Below are 17216 nucleotides of genomic sequence, written 5' to 3' on the forward strand. Positions count from 1 at the left end.
ATGGACACTTAATATCAAATAATCCAGTTGCATATCTGAATGATGTATAAAATCTGCAGCAGGAATCAGTGTAACTGGATAAATCTTAGCTAAGTCAACTAAGTGTTTTAACATACTGAAGGTAATAACATGACTACAATTTTGGGATGGGCATTAATGGCATCGCCTGTTTATTAGAGCATTAAAAAAGTGCAAAACCTTCCCTAAATGCTTTGTACTATTATTTTAAGGAACCATGCAAGTCGATTACAGACCTAAATGAATTATGAATTAATTCTTCTGTAAGTGTGCTGCAAAGAAATAAGGGAGCATCTATGGAATCGCTGAAGACCACTCCATTATTGCTTGTCACTCTATATTTGACTGAATACCACATAGTCCCTCCATGTCCTAAAACGTGTCTACACCATTTGCCTTGGAAATTGGCAATTTAAAAACAGCTGTGCTCCCCCAAACACTAACACTTCCTCTGATCCCTGCCCTTTCAAGTCTGTTTTGGTTCTGATTTACAACATACATCTGACAACAGGCATAATCGCCAAATGCTATTGTTCAGATTGTATCAAACTGTTTGGCAAAAAATGTTCTTCACATTAGCAAGTTTATAATTAATTATTTGTCTTATGCTCCTCATCTCTGCATATCATCATTCTTAATTGGCTAGCGCCTCTCTCATTTCCATAGTATTTGACGGATCTGCACTGACACACAACAATATATCAAGCGAGGTGGAATATCTGTAGACTCACAGATAACTCTACTGTCAATGGATGGGTTTCGACTGTTCTATGTCAGGCAAGAATGTTTCCAGCTCCCTAATCTGGCTTCCCTTGCAACAGTCAGATTGTGCCCTATGAATCTTATATTCCTTTTTTAAGTTTGAAATGCTTTATTGAGAAGAATTGTTAAAACAGAGAGATACCAACCATTACAAACAAAATTATCCAATACATAACTGAAATGCCAATAGGTTAATACTACATAGCAAAAAAGACAAAAGCATTTTATAAAATTTTATGAGTAAGAAGGAAAGAAGAAAGAAGGGGAAACAAGAGGGGGAAAAGTAAAAGGAAAAGAGGGAATGAAAGCTCTACAAAGGAGATGTGAAGAAAAAGAAGGGTATAGTAAATAGGCAAATAAGAAAATCAAACATATTAATCAGTGAATATAGCAATATTAGGAGAAGCAAGAAAAACTAAGAAAGGGAGGACAGAGCAAAAAACATTCAAGGAGGTTTAAAATTTTCAGAAGACAAATGTGAATTGTTTTCCAAGGCCATGCGATCATGGTATGATGTAAGGGGTAACCAGAAGAGATCTCTGTTGAGAGTGGGGGTGCAGGAGGAGGCAAATGCCACATCAAGTCTATGAAGGTGACAAAGAGAATTCCACCAACATTGTATAGAAAGTTTGTTGAGAGTTTTCCAATTAAAAGATATGTGCTGGAATGCCAGAGCAAGCATAAGATCTAATAGACCAGAGCAGTGTGGAAGGAGGTCGATGGAATCAGAAAGGCTGCCTAGAAAGAGAAGAGGTATAGATATTGCAAATAGACGAGATATGTAGGACCAAACTTCATCCCACAATGCAGCCACAGGAGGGCATAGAAAGAAGAGGTGGAGAAGGTCAGCACCAGGGAAGCCACAGGTCCAACAATTAGAATCCTTAGAGATAGAAAAGCGAGAAAGAGAAACTGGGGAGAAATATAGTCTATGATAGAGAAAAAACAAAGATTGGGTCAAAGAAGCAGAGCGAGATATTTTTAGAGATCTGGACCAAATTTTATCCCAAAGAGTAACAGACCAGTCACATCCCAAATCTAACTCCCAAGCAAGTTCCAGTTTAGACTTGACACGATTTGGATTGGGAGATGAGAACAATTTATAAATAAGAGAAGCTTTAGGAAAGGTAGATAAAATTTGAAGAAGAGTAGATGGGGCAATAGGAGAAGATGAGGAAGGAAGAGAATAGTAAACGTCGAGAATAAGAGCCATGAGGACGGAGAACTTGCGCAGAAAGGATTGAGGACACGTAAATAGGAGTTGAAAACGAGGAAATGAGCAGGGAAGAAGTCCATCGAAGAGTTGCTTAACCCATATGAGACCCATAGATCTCCAAGAAGTCCAACAAATAGGTCTATTGTTTAGGAGAATAAGCGAATTATGCCAAATGGGGGTCTCCAAAAAGGATTCGCGAGTAATTGGGGCAGATTGGACGAAGGGTCTCAGAAGGGAAGAGGTATATTTAAATAAGGGAAAGGAAGTATATGGATTCTTGGTAGAAAAATGTATAACCTCAGTAAGAGAAAAGGGAGAAAGTAGGGTACGTTCTATAGAAAGCCAGAGAGGAGTAAAAGGAGAAGATTCTGATGCAAGCCATCTGGAGGCTTGACGTAGAGAAAAGGATTTATGATAGAGGCGAAAGTCAGGGAAATTAACTCCACCATTCAATTTCGGCTTACGAAGAGAGGCTAAAGCAATCCTAGACTTTTTATTTTTCCATAGGAATCTTGAAAGGCAGGAGTCGAGACATTTAAAGTGAATATCGGGAATGTGTACAAGGAGCATGGAAAAGATATATATGAGGATAGGGGATATCATCATCTTAATCGAATCCAGCCGGCCCCACCACGAGAGATAAAGAGGATTCCAAGAGGAGAGTGATTTATCAATACGGGAAAGGACCGCAGACATATTAAATTGAATGGATGAGGAGATGGAATTAGAGAACCATATACCCAGATATTTAATTTTTGAGGAATTCCAGGCGAAACCAGTAGAGGAAAAATGATGAGGAAGGCAGAATTTTGTAAGGGGGAGAATCTCTGTTTTATCTGAATTAATCTTGTAACCAGATACCTGTGAAAAGGAATTGAATTCAGATAATAAGGCAGGAACAGATGAGTCGGGGGCAGAGATAAATAAAAGGATATCGTCTGCATAAGCAGAGAGTTTCAATTGATTACTACCATACGGAAAACCAGAGATGGATACGTTATTCCGAATCGAAGTCAAAAAGGGTTCAAGGGCTAGAACAAAAAGAAGCGGAGATAAAGGACAGCCTTGACGGACACCGCGCTGGAGAGGAAAATAAGGGGATAAATGACCGTTAACTAGAACAGAAGCTTTGGGAGCAGAATAAAGTAGGGAAATGAGGGAGATGAATTTAGGACCAAACCCGTGCCAGCGTAAAGCAGCAAACAGAAAGGACCAATCCACTCTGTCAAATGCCTTCTCAGCATCAACAGAAATAGCAGCTAGAGGGATGGAGAGAGATGAGACTTTATTTAGAACGTTGAGAAAAAGACGAGAGTTGTCCGAGGTAAGTCTACCCTTAACAAAGCCACATTGTTCCTTACCAATGAGATGGGGCATAAGAGGATCCAAGCGAAGAGCAAGCAATTTAGCAAATAATTTATAGTCCACATTTACTAAAGATATCGGTCTGTAATTTTTACAAAATTGAGGATCACGACCCTCCTTGGGAATAAGGCAGATCGTGGCCTCATGGAAAGTACCTGCCGCCTTACCAGGAAGAAGAATGATTGAAAGAGTGTTAAAAGTTTAGGAAGTAAGAGATCAGAGAAATGCATGTAGAATTTGACAGAAAAACCATCAGGTCCCGGCGATTTACCTTTAGTAAGGGTCTTTATGGCGCTATCAAGTTCAGTAAGAGAAAGTTCGTGCTCAAGGCCAAAAAAATTGAGATGTGAAGTAGAAGGGGTAGGAAGTTTCTCAAAATAGGATTGAATAGGAGAGGCGGAAGGAGGGGATTCAGGAGTATAAATGGATTGATTAAAAAAGCTGGAACTGGGTAAGTATATCTTGCTCTTTGTGAACCAGTAGATAATCTGAAGAATAGATAGAATCTATAGAAGTACGCTCCTTACGCGACTTGAGATAGTTAGCTAAGAGTGTACCCGCTTTGTTGCGACCACCGTAGTAACGGGCACTACTTCGAAGAAGAACTGAGGAAGCATTATCAGTAGTAGATTTGTTAAATTTGAGTTTAGCACGTATGAGATCTGGTAAAACAGAATTGGTAGAAGAAGTGTAAAAGCTATGTTCTAAAGACTTAATATGAGCCAACAAAGCTTTCCGTTTGTTAAGAAAGAGTTTCTTTTTCTTGGAAACAAGATCAATAATGAACCCTCGTGCCGTCGCCTTAAAATAATCTCAGACCAGATAGGGGGACAGAGAAGGATTAGAATTGAGTGAAAAGAATTTGTTGGCAAAGGAAAGAAAAGAAGAGAAAAGAGGGTCCGTAAGAAGAGAGTTATTGAACCACCAGCGAGAAGACTTAGGGTGTGAAGGAAGAAGATCAAAGTCTGCTACAATAGGAGCATGATCAGAAATAACTATGGGTTCGATAGAAGAGGATAAGAGATTTTGGGAAAGGGATTGGGAGAGAAAAATGTAATCAAGCCGAGAAAGAGAAGCGTGAGGGGGAGAGAAAAAGGAATAGTCTAAAGTGTCAGGGTGTGAGAGCCTCCATGAGTCAATGAGATGCAATTGTGAAATAGTGTCAAGGAATTGTTTATGGGATTTGTGAGGTATAAAGCGGACAGATGACTTGCGATCAAGAAATGGATCAACTATCTGGTTACAATCACCACCTAAAATAAACATGGTATCTCTGTGTTGGAAACATTTCGTTGTAATTAAAGGCCAGAAATTACAATCAGGTTGAGTAGGACCATAAACATTAAAAACAGTTAAAGGTACAGAATTAATTAATAACTTAGCTAGTACCCATCGACCTTCAGTGTCATTATCCTGGGATACAACCTTACATTTTAGTTTCTTGTGGCATAGAATACCAACACCATTTTTTTATTGGAAGATGGGGAGAATAGGACCTTACCCACCCAGCCTCTTTTCATCTTAAGCGACTCGGCTTCAGTGAGATGAGTTTCTTGTAAAAGAACTAAATCAGGATTGTAAGAAGCCAGGTGGGAAAGTATTCTCTGTCGTTTAATAGGATTAATAAAACCTTTTACATTCCAAGAAATAACTTTGAATGTAAAAACAGTAAAAATGTAATGAAAAAAGAAAAGCCGTAAGAACAAAAGGAGAGAAAAGAATGCCAATAGATAGAAGGGAAGAGAAAATGAAAGAAAAGAGAGAATTCAAAAAGGGAAACACAGAAGCACAAAAAAGAAAAAAATGGAAAAAACATGTACCAGGAAAGAGATAATGAGAAGGAACAAAAGAGAAGAGAAAGGTACAACCAATAAATAAAGAGGGACAGAAGGGATAACAGGGGAGAAGAAGGGAGAGGGAAAGACAAGAAGAGACAGTACATATCCAAAAGGATGACTGAAGACAACATACCTGAGGGGGAGAGAAGAACAGAAAGCGATGGGGCGATGGCGACACTCAACAAGACAAGCTCGCCATATGCGGGAGTCCGAACCACACCAGGACAGGGAAAAAACAGAAGAGGAGGCACACAAATCGAAAAAGACCCAATGAACCTGTTAGAATAAAACAAAACAAAGAAAAGTAATTAAACAGAAAAAATTCAAAAGGAGAAAAATAGTCAGCAATCAATAAATATACAAGATAAGAAGTCTTGAGAACACTGATGTCTAAAAGATAAAAACGAGAATGGAGGTAAAGTCTGAGAGGGACATTACATAAAAACAACTAATCTAGCATCAAAACAATATGACCACAATGAAACTGGAGGCAAGAAATTTAATTTCAGGAACACGAAACCTGTAAGGAAAGAAGGATATATGGTCAACCATTAGAAGAAGTGGAGGTGTCCATGCCATTGGGAGCGTGAATATGAATAAAGTTTTTGAGTTCAGCAGGATTTTGAAAAGACCATGTTTGATTCTGGTATGTGACTTTGAAGAGACATGGATGGAATAAGCCATATCTAGCGCCCAAAGAGCGAAGAGGAGCCCTAAGATTCAAGAACTCCTTCCTTCTGGTCGCAGTAGCCGTGGAGACGTCCTGTGAGAGAAACACTTTTTGACCCATCCAGGAGATCTGTTGCTTGGATCTAGCAGCCGAAAGGACCGAGAGAAGATCAGTAAACTTCAAAAAGAGAATGATGACTCCACGTGGCTTGGTTGAGGAAGATGTACGAGGACCAAGTCTGTGTGCTCTTTGGATACTGAGAGAAGTGGTAGATGGCATATCTAGAAGTTTCGGGAGAAAGGAGGTGAAAAACAAGACTGGGTCATCCCCTTCCAGAGATTCCGGCAAACCATAAACGCGTAGATTATTCCTCCTGTTGCGATTTTCTAAATCCTCTGTGTGCTGCTGAAGAGCGAGGACCGACTTTTCCAAAGAAGAAATGCGCTGTGAATTGGCCGGAATATCTGTAACTTGCTGCTCCATCAACGAAACTCTGCTCTCCATAGCGGACCATTTCTCCTCCAGAAATTGCATCTTGTGATTAGTTTCTTCAACAAACGGCCGTAAAGCGCGTATCTCGTCCAGGAGAAGTTCCAGAGAGACCGGGGGTGCCGTCTTATCTGGAGAGGGAGGATCCTGCTTCAGGCGCTTAGAAGAAGTAGTAGGTGAAGAAGCTTTACCAGCCGATGTTTGCGCCGACGAAGAGCGATTGGAAGAAACTCCCGCCATTGGGACTGCGCTGGAAGAAGGTTCCGCAGCGGAGGAGGGTGAATTTGTTGTCACAGGAGGATGCTTAGAGGGGATAAAGATAAACTTTGGACTGCACAGTTTTCCCATAAGAAGTAATAGTCCTCAGTCCTCAGGGCGCCCAGTAGAGAGCGTTGCAGTCAACACAGGGGAGCATGGACGCAGAACAAGGCAAGGGAAAAAGGAGCACTCCTCACAATACCCCCTCCTCCAGGCAACAATGCAGCTCCTGTGAAGGGTGACAATAACCAAATCTACAAAGATATAGGCTCTCAGCATCAAGAAAAAATAACCATTGCAATTGAAATAAAAACAGGAGTAATTTTCATACAGGGGAGCTTGCAGAGTCTAATGTATAAGAAAGAGGCATTCCTGGTGTTAGTGATGGTTAGAGAAGAAAAACCAAGTCTTTAGGGCCATAGAGGGTGGCAGCATGTGAAAATCTCCTCCATGCAGGCAGCATTAAATATTTGAAAGCGCGCGCGAAAATCTCCTCAGCAGAGGCAGCACTCGCTAACATCAAACGCGCACATTTAAAATGGCGGCCGTCTCGAGGAGATCATCAAACAATAGATAACGATGCAATGCGGGTCCGTCGACATCCGCAAATAACCTCACCGGAGGCACAGCACATTCCCTGAAGTGATGCGGGCGGCCGACGGGCTCTTCCGTAGAAATATCGTGCCGGTTTCGTTAGAAGAGGGTCCCGGTGCGGGAGAGCGGAAACCCTAGGCAGCCATCTTGCGCGGCGCCGTAGCCACGCCCCCCGAATCTTATATTCCTGATCTCAAAATTTATTGTATGCTTGCATTTGTCTTCTCTTGGCCCAAGATAAGTCAGTTGCGGTTACTTTTGCACTGCATATCCACATTTTAAAATTATGTATTGATATTTAAGGCAAATGCTCTATTAAGATGGTGTACATCTTAATAACTTGATCTTTTACACTAACTAGCATGTTTTGTTCAGCATTCTGATGTCCAACTTATCCTCAAAGACTATAAATAAAAACCAGTAGGCTTTCAGTACATGCATTAAATTTGAAGGTATCCATCATTTTAAAACACTTACAATTTGATAACTAGAAGGAACTGAAGTCACGCAGAAGAAAGTACTGAAAAATGCAATTAAGTGATGATAAAAAGAAACAACATTCCAGCTAAACAATAGACAGTCGCAACAATAATAAATCATAAATGAGGTGACCATGTAATATGTGTCTATATTTCCATAAAGAGGATCTGGCGGAGATGTTTATTCAAAACTGTAAGTGAAATGCTGGATTCTACTATTTCGTTGTCCGCTCTAAAAAAGAGAAACGTGCATAATTAGGAAATATATAAATCCTGGCAGTAGAAGAGATAGATTTTTAAAACCGTGCTCTGCAAAGTGCACGTAACAATTGGCACTAATTGGAATTAGAATTTTAGTGTGGAAGGTACTTTTATTAATAAAATAATGACGGTTAAACAATATACAATTGTGAAGCTCAGCAGATTGGCTTAGGGCTGTAATGACGATGAAATCCATATTTCACAAGAGCACAGCCCGTGAAACATTTTCCATATTTCACAGGGACTGGTGAAATATTTAATATAATTTACGGGTGCATCTGGGAGTTCATGCACTTACTGCTTTTGGGTATGTTGTGATACAAAAATGTAAGCAATGGTTTTTGGTAGGAGATTACACCACGTGGTCGAAAGGTTTGCAGAAGTCACCAGAACCCTGAATGGCGTGGTGTTATAACGCTCATGTTGTATTTTTTATATTGCATATTTCTTTGTTGCAGTTAGCATGAAAAGATGATTTTTTCCCAAACAGGGAATCGTTATAGAAATCAGTAACTGAACTACTGTGTTATACTTTCATTGTCAGTAGTGATAAGAACAGAAAAGTGCTTCATTATAATATTCAGAATTAAGGGGATATTCTCAAGAACGTGTGTTAATTATCACAAAATTGGCTTAAAGCAACTTTGCACATCGCAGTCTATCGCGGGAAAATAACACTGAGTTAGTGTCGTATTCTGAACAAGGCGGCAACCATGCGATAGTCCCAAGATAACGCGGCAAGTGACCGCGTTAAATTCAACGCACCACTGAAAAAATGCAAAACACCAATGCTAAAAAAGTGGCAATGTGGCCAACCGCGATAAAAAAAATCAGTGATAACCAGAGACAGGCATGCAATTCGCACGCGTCATACGGGAAAAAGCATCATAAAAGCACTGAAAAACACAAACAAAATTAATTCAACTGTGTAGCACCATGGAGGAACCCGGAGCAAGCACAGAGGACAACCAGACCCCCACAAGCCCCCAGGATCACCTGCCTGGGACCTCGGGGGTCACGGAAGGGCAAGGAGAAGAAGACAAGGAAGACAAGGTTCAGTCCACAGGATAACAGGATCATCATCACGGAGGTGATAGAACACCAACAACAACTGTTCGTCACCTCCAACGTGTCATTGGCAAATAAAAATGTAATATGGCAGTCCATCCTGGACAAGGTGAATGTAGTCGGAGGGAGAAGGAGGACAATTGCAGAGCTCAAGGCGCTGGAATGATGCGAAGCGCAAAACCAAAAAGAAACTCGCTGACAACCATCAGGCAGCAATGCAGACTGGAGGTGGCAGTCCAGCGGAACACCAGGAGCTGGATGAGATGGAGAAACTGGTCTCTACTGTCATCAGTGGGAAGACAGTGGCAGGAGTCGGGGGTCCGAACACTGCTCGACGTGACCGGACACAACAGCACCAGGGTGAGTACCGACCAGGGACTGGGGGAACGAGGGGAGATGGGCACAATGGCACACATGCACAATTAAGTACAGCACACCCACAATGACTCTGGACCATGTCCCTGATCCCCTAGGCACACTGCAGCACACACACATAGCAAACACAGCACGTCAACATCGACGACAATGTGGTACAAAGTGCAACACTTTCACCACAGAACAGAGGACACAACTGGTTCCGCTTGTGCGTAGAAACTGGCCAATCACATCTGGCATAGCAGGAAACTGCGAAATTAAAATGTACGTGTACAACCTCACATCGTGATGTAGTTCAAATGGCCACTGTCCCGCATCAAATAGTCAGCTCCTCCCAAACAGTCACAATGTAAATTGTCATGCAGTCTGTATGTAAACTTGAACAATGCATCAGCATACATGTCAACACAATGTTAAAATGCATCTCCTCTTCACATTGCAGAGGGACAATCAATACCTCCTGCAGAGCAGACCAGACAACTCATTAGTGATGATAAAGAGGACCTCCACACCTTTGACACCGATGCCCTACAACAGCTCATGGACATCTATGGCAACCTACTTCCAGGAGCACGGCAGCCCAGCAGCATCGAGGGGAACCCACCCCCTGCACAGACCACACAGCAAGAAGCACCCACCACCACGGCTGCCTCCCAGGACCCCCACGAACAGCACATGGTATTCCAACGCCGGGTGTTAGGGTGCCAGGAGAAGATGGCTGACCAGCTGCGGGTGGGGTTCGACCTCATGGCAGCCAAACTAGATGCCATATGTGGGTGTCTAAGTCCCATCAGGTACCACTTACACTCCCTAATGGACACCCACAGTTTGCTCCATGATGTCCAACAATCCATGCCCGACATCGCTGGAGTCATGACTCTGAGACGAGAACAACTACCTAGTCAGAGTGGCCTCAGCGATGTCAGCCATGAGTAGCACAGATGCTGAGGATAATGGATAACATGGAGCGGATGCATGCAGAAAGAATGGCTGCTACGGATGCACACCAGTGGAAATTTGTTGGGATCTTCCATGCCCTGCAGATCCTCATCATCGCATTGCTGCCACTAAGGCAGTCACAGATGAATGCTGCTGGTACTGCTACACACACATCTCCGGCCCCTGATATGTCAGTGGCACACAGTGTTGCGGCCATACCACCTGCGGCCTCTGATGTGTCAGTGGCACGCAGTGCTGCAGACCAAACACCAGCACGCACATGTCAGCCAGATGACATAGAGGACAAATATGCGGTTGATTACACCTTTGTATTAAGAAGGAGCCAGTAGCATTCATCTCCGCTATATGCCCTGTTACAGCTTGGTTCTGCCCTCTGCATCATGCCTGTAACAACATCTCCCACTGTCCCCCGAAACACTCTGCAACACTCACCTTGGACCTTGACATGGACTGCCATACTTTGTTTGCTTACCAATGACACAGCAATCAGACTGCGGACTGTACTCTTCCTCTTCCGATGTACTTGTCAATCCCAAAAGGACTCTGGCTGGCCCTCCACTGAGCTACAATGTAATGTTGGGTTTGCATGGCCATGTACTGCTCCCGCTCCAACACTCCACCGAATGTGAATAAAACATTCCAAATTCACACAGATGTATCATGTCCATGATCGATCAAGTATGAAAGTATAGATGAATGTAGAGACATTGATTGCACAAAAAGGTACACCCTGGGAAATGAAAGCAATGCGCATGTTTGACCGTGACCCACATGGCAAATGAGATGACTGGAGAGGTGTGCACTAGCTGTGGCCTCATTGCTCTGATTCAACAATTGCGCAATTTCACAACTTTGGCCCACACAATGTTGTTGGCTCTCATGGAGCCGGCACTCTTCTGTCCTGCGGCAGTCATGTGGATGATATGCCACTGCTCGAAGCAATGATTGGTAAGAGTGTGCAACATTTGGACGTATGGGTTGTTGTGCACATAAGTGTCAAGGGCATTCCTTGCAAGAGTACTTCGAGCAAGGACTTCTGTGGGTGGGGTGTGGATACGTTGGGCTATCATTAGCGCTGTGCGTAGTGTGGGAGTCGTCATCATCTGCTATGGTATCTCTCTCAGGGGGTGCCTGTCACATGCAAAACCAAGGTTGGAGGTGCAGATGTCCTTCCGCCTTCTGTATTGGGACAAAGGAGCTTTCATCCCTAAGGTTAGTCTGACTACTGCTTGTATTCTGGAAATGAGATGTGGCTTTCGCGCTGCAATTGAGGCTAGGCCTTAGGCTTATGGTGCATCAATAGCTATATACACAAAACAGTTGACATGTATGAGCCAAGACCTCGAGCGGCCTTGCGTTCCTTGTACAATACCATTGTGCGCGGCCACCATCTGGGTGCATGCAACATTGTCGATTGCGGGCCGTGTGGCGCTGATACAGCAACAGAGACACACGCATCAGTTGGTTTCCTGTGCAGCCCAGATATAAACCACGCCCAGTGGCCAGGTATAATTATCCACACCCCTACATTGGCCTGGTGTACGCCGAGCCAGGCCACTCGGCTTACGTATAAAGGGGGACGACGACGCTACGTGTCCCAGTTCTTCCCCACTGCCTGAGGTGACATGGCTATGTCCGCCTGGCATATCACGAGACTCAATCAGAAAGGGTCCATGACTTGCGCTGCACAGAGTTGGTGGCACCAGATACACTGTGGCAGGCACTGGACTACCGCCACAGGATGGTGACTTTCGGTGCACTGAGGTAGGGGCACCTACAGTACTGAGCGGGTGAGAAGCCTGCGATGATGCTACGTCCTGGCGGTCCGGACTAGTAAGGATTAGTGTGAGCCTTGCTGGACCGCAGTGTAGGCCTGAGCAAGCGGGCAGCGCAGGCCTGCCGCCACGTGGCATTACCTCGCGGTTCACAGAGTTAGTGGCACCTATAGAGCTGGGCGGGTGTGCAGCCGGCGATGATGCCGTGTGCAATGATATGAACTCTGCCATCATTAACTCTGGACTCTGTTTCAGATAAGGGACATGGTGGACTGCAGTGTATACCGGCACGTGGTTGGAGACACACCGGTGGCAGCAGGTGAGCAGTGAGACCTGGGTGCACAGTGTCGGCACTGTCACTGTCTCTCTCTCTCTCCCTCTCTTTCTCTCTCCCTCTCTTTCTCTCTCTTTCTCTCTCCCTCTCTTTCTCTATCTTTCACCCTCTCCCTCTCTTCCTTCCACTGTCTCTCTCTCCCTCTCTTTCTCTATCTTTCTCTCTCTCTCTCTCCCTCTCATTCTTTCACTGTCTCTCTCTCTCCCTCTGTTACTCTCTCTCCTTCTCCCTATCTCACCCTTGCTCTCGCTCTCTCTCTCTCTCTCTCTCTCTCTCTCTCTCTCTCTCTCTCTCTCTGTCCTTTGATGAGTGCATGTCACACCTTCTTATATTGAATTTTGTCTTGCAGGCTGTGACTTACAGATTGTCCAGGGAAGACCCACCATGACTCTTCCAAATAGTAGTATTGTGTTAAATTTGAATAAAATAATTTTGGGGGAAATTCAAAGATGAATGAATGATTCTCCTTTTTCTGACCACACATGAATGTTAATTGTTGTAAATGTGCGACATCAGGCGGATTGTTTTGTTCATGAATTTGTAAAGTTGATGTAAAATATCTTTGTCCAGGGTGGGGGATCCTGGGGGTGGTGGCGGTGGGTGTTGTGGTCCTCTTGGGAGCCCGGGCTGCATGATCAGTAGCACCATGGCATCTGTTGTTCTTCAGGTGTGGCTCTGGGCTTGGCTCCCATTTCTGGGGCAGGTTGTCGTCCGACTTAACACCAGATAGGAGCAGGTGTTAAAACCCTGCTGCTAACGCATCTTATTGCATGTTTTGGGATCTTATTGCCGATCTGGCTGGTTGTTGAGAATGTTGCGAAGTGGTGTTGTCGCGGCTTTTTGTACGGGAACGCCTACTCTGCATATCATTAGCGTTAGTTGCCGGTGTCATCTGTGGCAATGTGTTTTTGGGGCTGCTATCGCAGGAAAACTGGTGATATCGGCTGTTAGCCCCAGCTTGTAAATGGGGCGATAAATTTATCGCCACTTTGGCTGCAATAAAGTGTTGCTAACTTGGCGATAAATCCTTGAGAATATGCCCCTCTGTGATTTGGATCTGTGAACTCCGGATTGTTAACGCAACCAGAGAATAATTTTTTTTAGGTTAGGTTAGGTTAGGTTAGGCTAGGCTAGGTTAGGTTAGGTTCTCATATAAAATGGTGCTATTCTCTGTACAAAGCCATGCCAAAATGTTCTCGTCACATCACTGGATAACGAGTAGCGCTTTTGAATCACTTGGGATTGCAATCCAAAAAGGGTTAAATATACCACGTTCAAATTGCACATCACAGTACTTTCAGAAAGAAATTTCATTGCTTACCACTGACTGAAAGTAAAATGTCCCATTTATTTTAACCTACTGGAGGACAGAGCGAAATTGTACTTATAATTCGGTGAACTCTTGTGTCAACCGTGAAAGAGCTCATTTTATAAATCATTCTGGCAATGAGATGCAGCTGCATGCTGCCAATTGGAGGTTATAAACTGCAAACAGGCCATTTACTGTCAGCGCCTCGCTCAGACTGCAATCTCCAGGCTTTGGAGAAAAGAGGCAGACTTACAGATAAGGCAAAAAAAATATCTCCGGAAGAAAACTATTGTATCCTTTCTTTCAAAAACAACTCCATACCGTTGCACTTTAGCGGACATGTGTTTTTGTGGCATTAAGCAAATGTACCATCACCATCCATAGCATGCAGCACAGTCCACTACTTTCATGAATGTCTTTATTTATAAATGTGTTGTGATTATATATAGAACACACATTGTCAAACGGGATCGGAGTGCTTTACAAGAGGCAATTTCCAGCAGTCATCGAGATGACACATTTGCAAAAAAACAAAGGAAAAGAGACAGACGGACAGCAGGATCCCCAAGTGCCTTTCCAGATTGAGTGGAAGATCATAGATTTAGCCCAGTTGTCTTTCGAAGGGTAGACTCTTGAGTTCCTTTTTCAAGGTAGCATGGCATGGGGTCATACAGAGGGTCAGAAGAAGAGAGTCTCACATTCTGGATGCTCATCCCAAGAACGATTGGTTCCTGAAGTGTTCCTGTTTGAAGGTGGGAGGCTTCAGGAGAAGGGATTAAAGTGTTACTTGAACTCCATTTTCAATTTTCCAGTTCAGTGTGTGGGTGAAGAGGAATGCAAGGCATGTGGGTGGTGCAGGAAGTTTTAAATGTACATCTTGCCTCAATTGCAAGCTCCTAGAGGGCTCACAGGATCGGTGGGATGTGGTCAAATTTCTTGAGGCCTGTAACAAAACGGGCAGTTCAATTCAGAATTGGTCAGAATAACACTTACTGTACTTTACGTATGCCAGAGACAAACACCTTCCCACGGTATAGTCTGTAGAGAATTAACGCTTGAACAAAAAATGTTAGCTCCTGTTCCAGAATGATCTGTCTGATCCTACAGAGAAGCTTTTGGTGGAACCAACCACACTTGGCCATGACAGCGAGTTGACTCTGGAGGTTAAGTCGACTGTCAAGGACGGATCCAAGCGACGTTGGGGCAGATATACAAGAAAGTGACGCATCTGTAGAGATGCGTCACTTTCCCTGCGCCACCCTGAGAAACCCATGCGCCACCATGGATGCGCCGTATTTACAATACGGCGCACCATGGCACAAGGATTGACAGATGCGTCAGAAATTCTGACGCATCTGTTAGGGCAAAAGTCACGCATTGCTGGAGTTGTGTCGCAAGCACGACGCAACTCCAGCAATCAATTTTGAGGCTTATTCCCACTACACTGTGTCACTCCTTTCGCCTGCTTCAAGCAGGCGTAAGGTTTTGACGCAGTGACGTCCTAAAAGTCATGCAGTGAAATCTTGTAGATTTCACTGCGTCACTTTTATGAGGCTTTCCTGCGTGGGAACACCTACCCTGCATACATTATACCTGACGCAGGTATAATGTCACGCAGGGCTTTACAACGTGCCACATCTCCCTAGATGCGTCACGTTGTAAATTTGCCGTATTTTTTATGCCGCCATTGCATCAGAAAAGTGACGCAACAGCAGCGCAAAAGTGGCGCAAGGGGCTTGTAAATCTGCCCCTTGGTGTTCTCAACAACGTCAGGTTGGCATTCCAAAGCAGACATGGATTCTATGCACTCTTTTGCTCTTTTTCAGGTAGGTTGGATTTCTTCAGAGATATTAGAAGGAATTTTGTTTTGCAGTGTTGGGTTGAAAATGGTGAGTAAACATCCACACTTGAACACTTGTCTGGGTGTTGAAGTGAGAAAAAGGTTTTGGAGTTCATGCCTTGCTTTTGGCTTTAAAAAGATCACGTTTCAGGTGGTCGTAGAGAGCTACATTTGCAAACAGTAAAATCTACATTATTTACAGGGTAGAAAGTCTAGCACAAAATAGCCTATATTTAGCTGCATCAGTGTACCTTTGATCAAGAATCCCGTCTAGCCTCTCAACCTTCTAAGCATTTCTACATTTCACCTTTCTACTTGGGGAAAACAAAATATTAGTGGCCAAGCTCTGAAAAACAAAAATAAGCTATCTCCCAGCCTTAACAACGAAAGAAGGCTGGATACAGTTAGGAAGATGGTCAAGCTCCTTTACCAGTTCTTCTGATGTAAACCCGATAAACGCATCTTCCTTCGGCTCATGCTCATTACACATGGCTATTGGCAACCAGTTAGACCGGACCTGGATGGGACTCACCAAGAAGGGTGTGCTACATTAAAGGTTCTAACCATCCATCTAGCCCTCCAGAGTAACTCAATATGCATACATTCACCCATTCATCATGCCGTATAAAGAAACTCAGTGGATAGACACTTGACCATGCAATCTCTTTTGGCTCTATCTCCCTCTCCAAGTCTTCTCTGCACAAATAATCCCAGTTTCCCAACACTAATGAATATATCCAAAAATCTGCATGGTGAGATTTTTCCTATGGTATATAGAGTGCACAAACTTGTAATGGCGAAAGAGCACTCTGTTCCGAAAGGGGATGGGGGGGCATTTGCAAAAAAATGAGAACAGTGCAGTTACCTTGAGTGCATCGCAGGTATCATATATATACCTCTCGAGCTTGTTACCTAAGCATTTTTAGCATATTGGTTAACTGTGATGGGAGGTGGTTACTCAGAAGTGACTACATTGATGAGTTGGAAAATGAAAACAAATATGAAGATAGTCAAGGGGAGAGCTCCACAGTCTAAACATAAACATTCAAGAAAGTTACTTAGATGTTTTAGGCTTTTTTTGTTTAGGAATATTTTGTTGGAGAGAGATTTGTTTAAAGTTTTGCAGCTAACTCTGGAAATACTGCCTCCCTTAGATGAAAATGTTACTATCGACAGAGGATTAATGTAAGCAATTCAACACTGCGCAATCCAAAACCAGGCATCGTTGGGATGTCACAGTTGTGCGATAAGAACAGGACGCAACGTAGGTCAACTTTGAAGGATTGCTTGGAAGAGCATGGTTGGTTTTAGGAAGTGTTGAGGGAAGACAGCCACCTCCATCAAGGCTGTGGAGGACCTGAGACTGGACACAGTCCCATAGGCATTGAGAGTAACATCAGTTTGTCAGACACTCTAATGCATTTTAGAGATACGGGAGGTGATTGAGTACTGGAATGCCAAGGATAAGTCTCAAGCATGTAGCCTGTGTATGGGCAACACCTTCATGAAGCTGCTGTGTTTCTGCACAATATTAGAGCACATGCCAGAAGACTGATACCTGCAAGAATGCAGAAGCAGGAGAATCCAATAAGAACTGCATGACTG

At 43.6% G+C, this 17216-nt stretch overlaps 1 long non-coding RNA gene across 1 annotated transcript in view; it reads right to left on the reverse strand.

Moving 5' to 3' along the window:
• LOC146867636 (uncharacterized) overlaps positions 1–17216 on the reverse strand; it is a 241667-nt gene that overhangs the window by 22056 nt on the left and 202395 nt on the right. The window contains exon 3 of the long non-coding RNA XR_014966115.1: positions 5333–5475. This is a non-coding gene — a long non-coding RNA (uncharacterized LOC146867636). The remainder of the gene's footprint in view (positions 1–5332; positions 5476–17216) is intronic.

This window comes from Triturus cristatus, chromosome 1_2 (genome assembly GCF_964204655.1).
Source record: "Triturus cristatus chromosome 1_2, aTriCri1.1, whole genome shotgun sequence".
NCBI classification, from domain to species: Eukaryota; Metazoa; Chordata; class Amphibia; order Caudata; family Salamandridae; genus Triturus; species Triturus cristatus.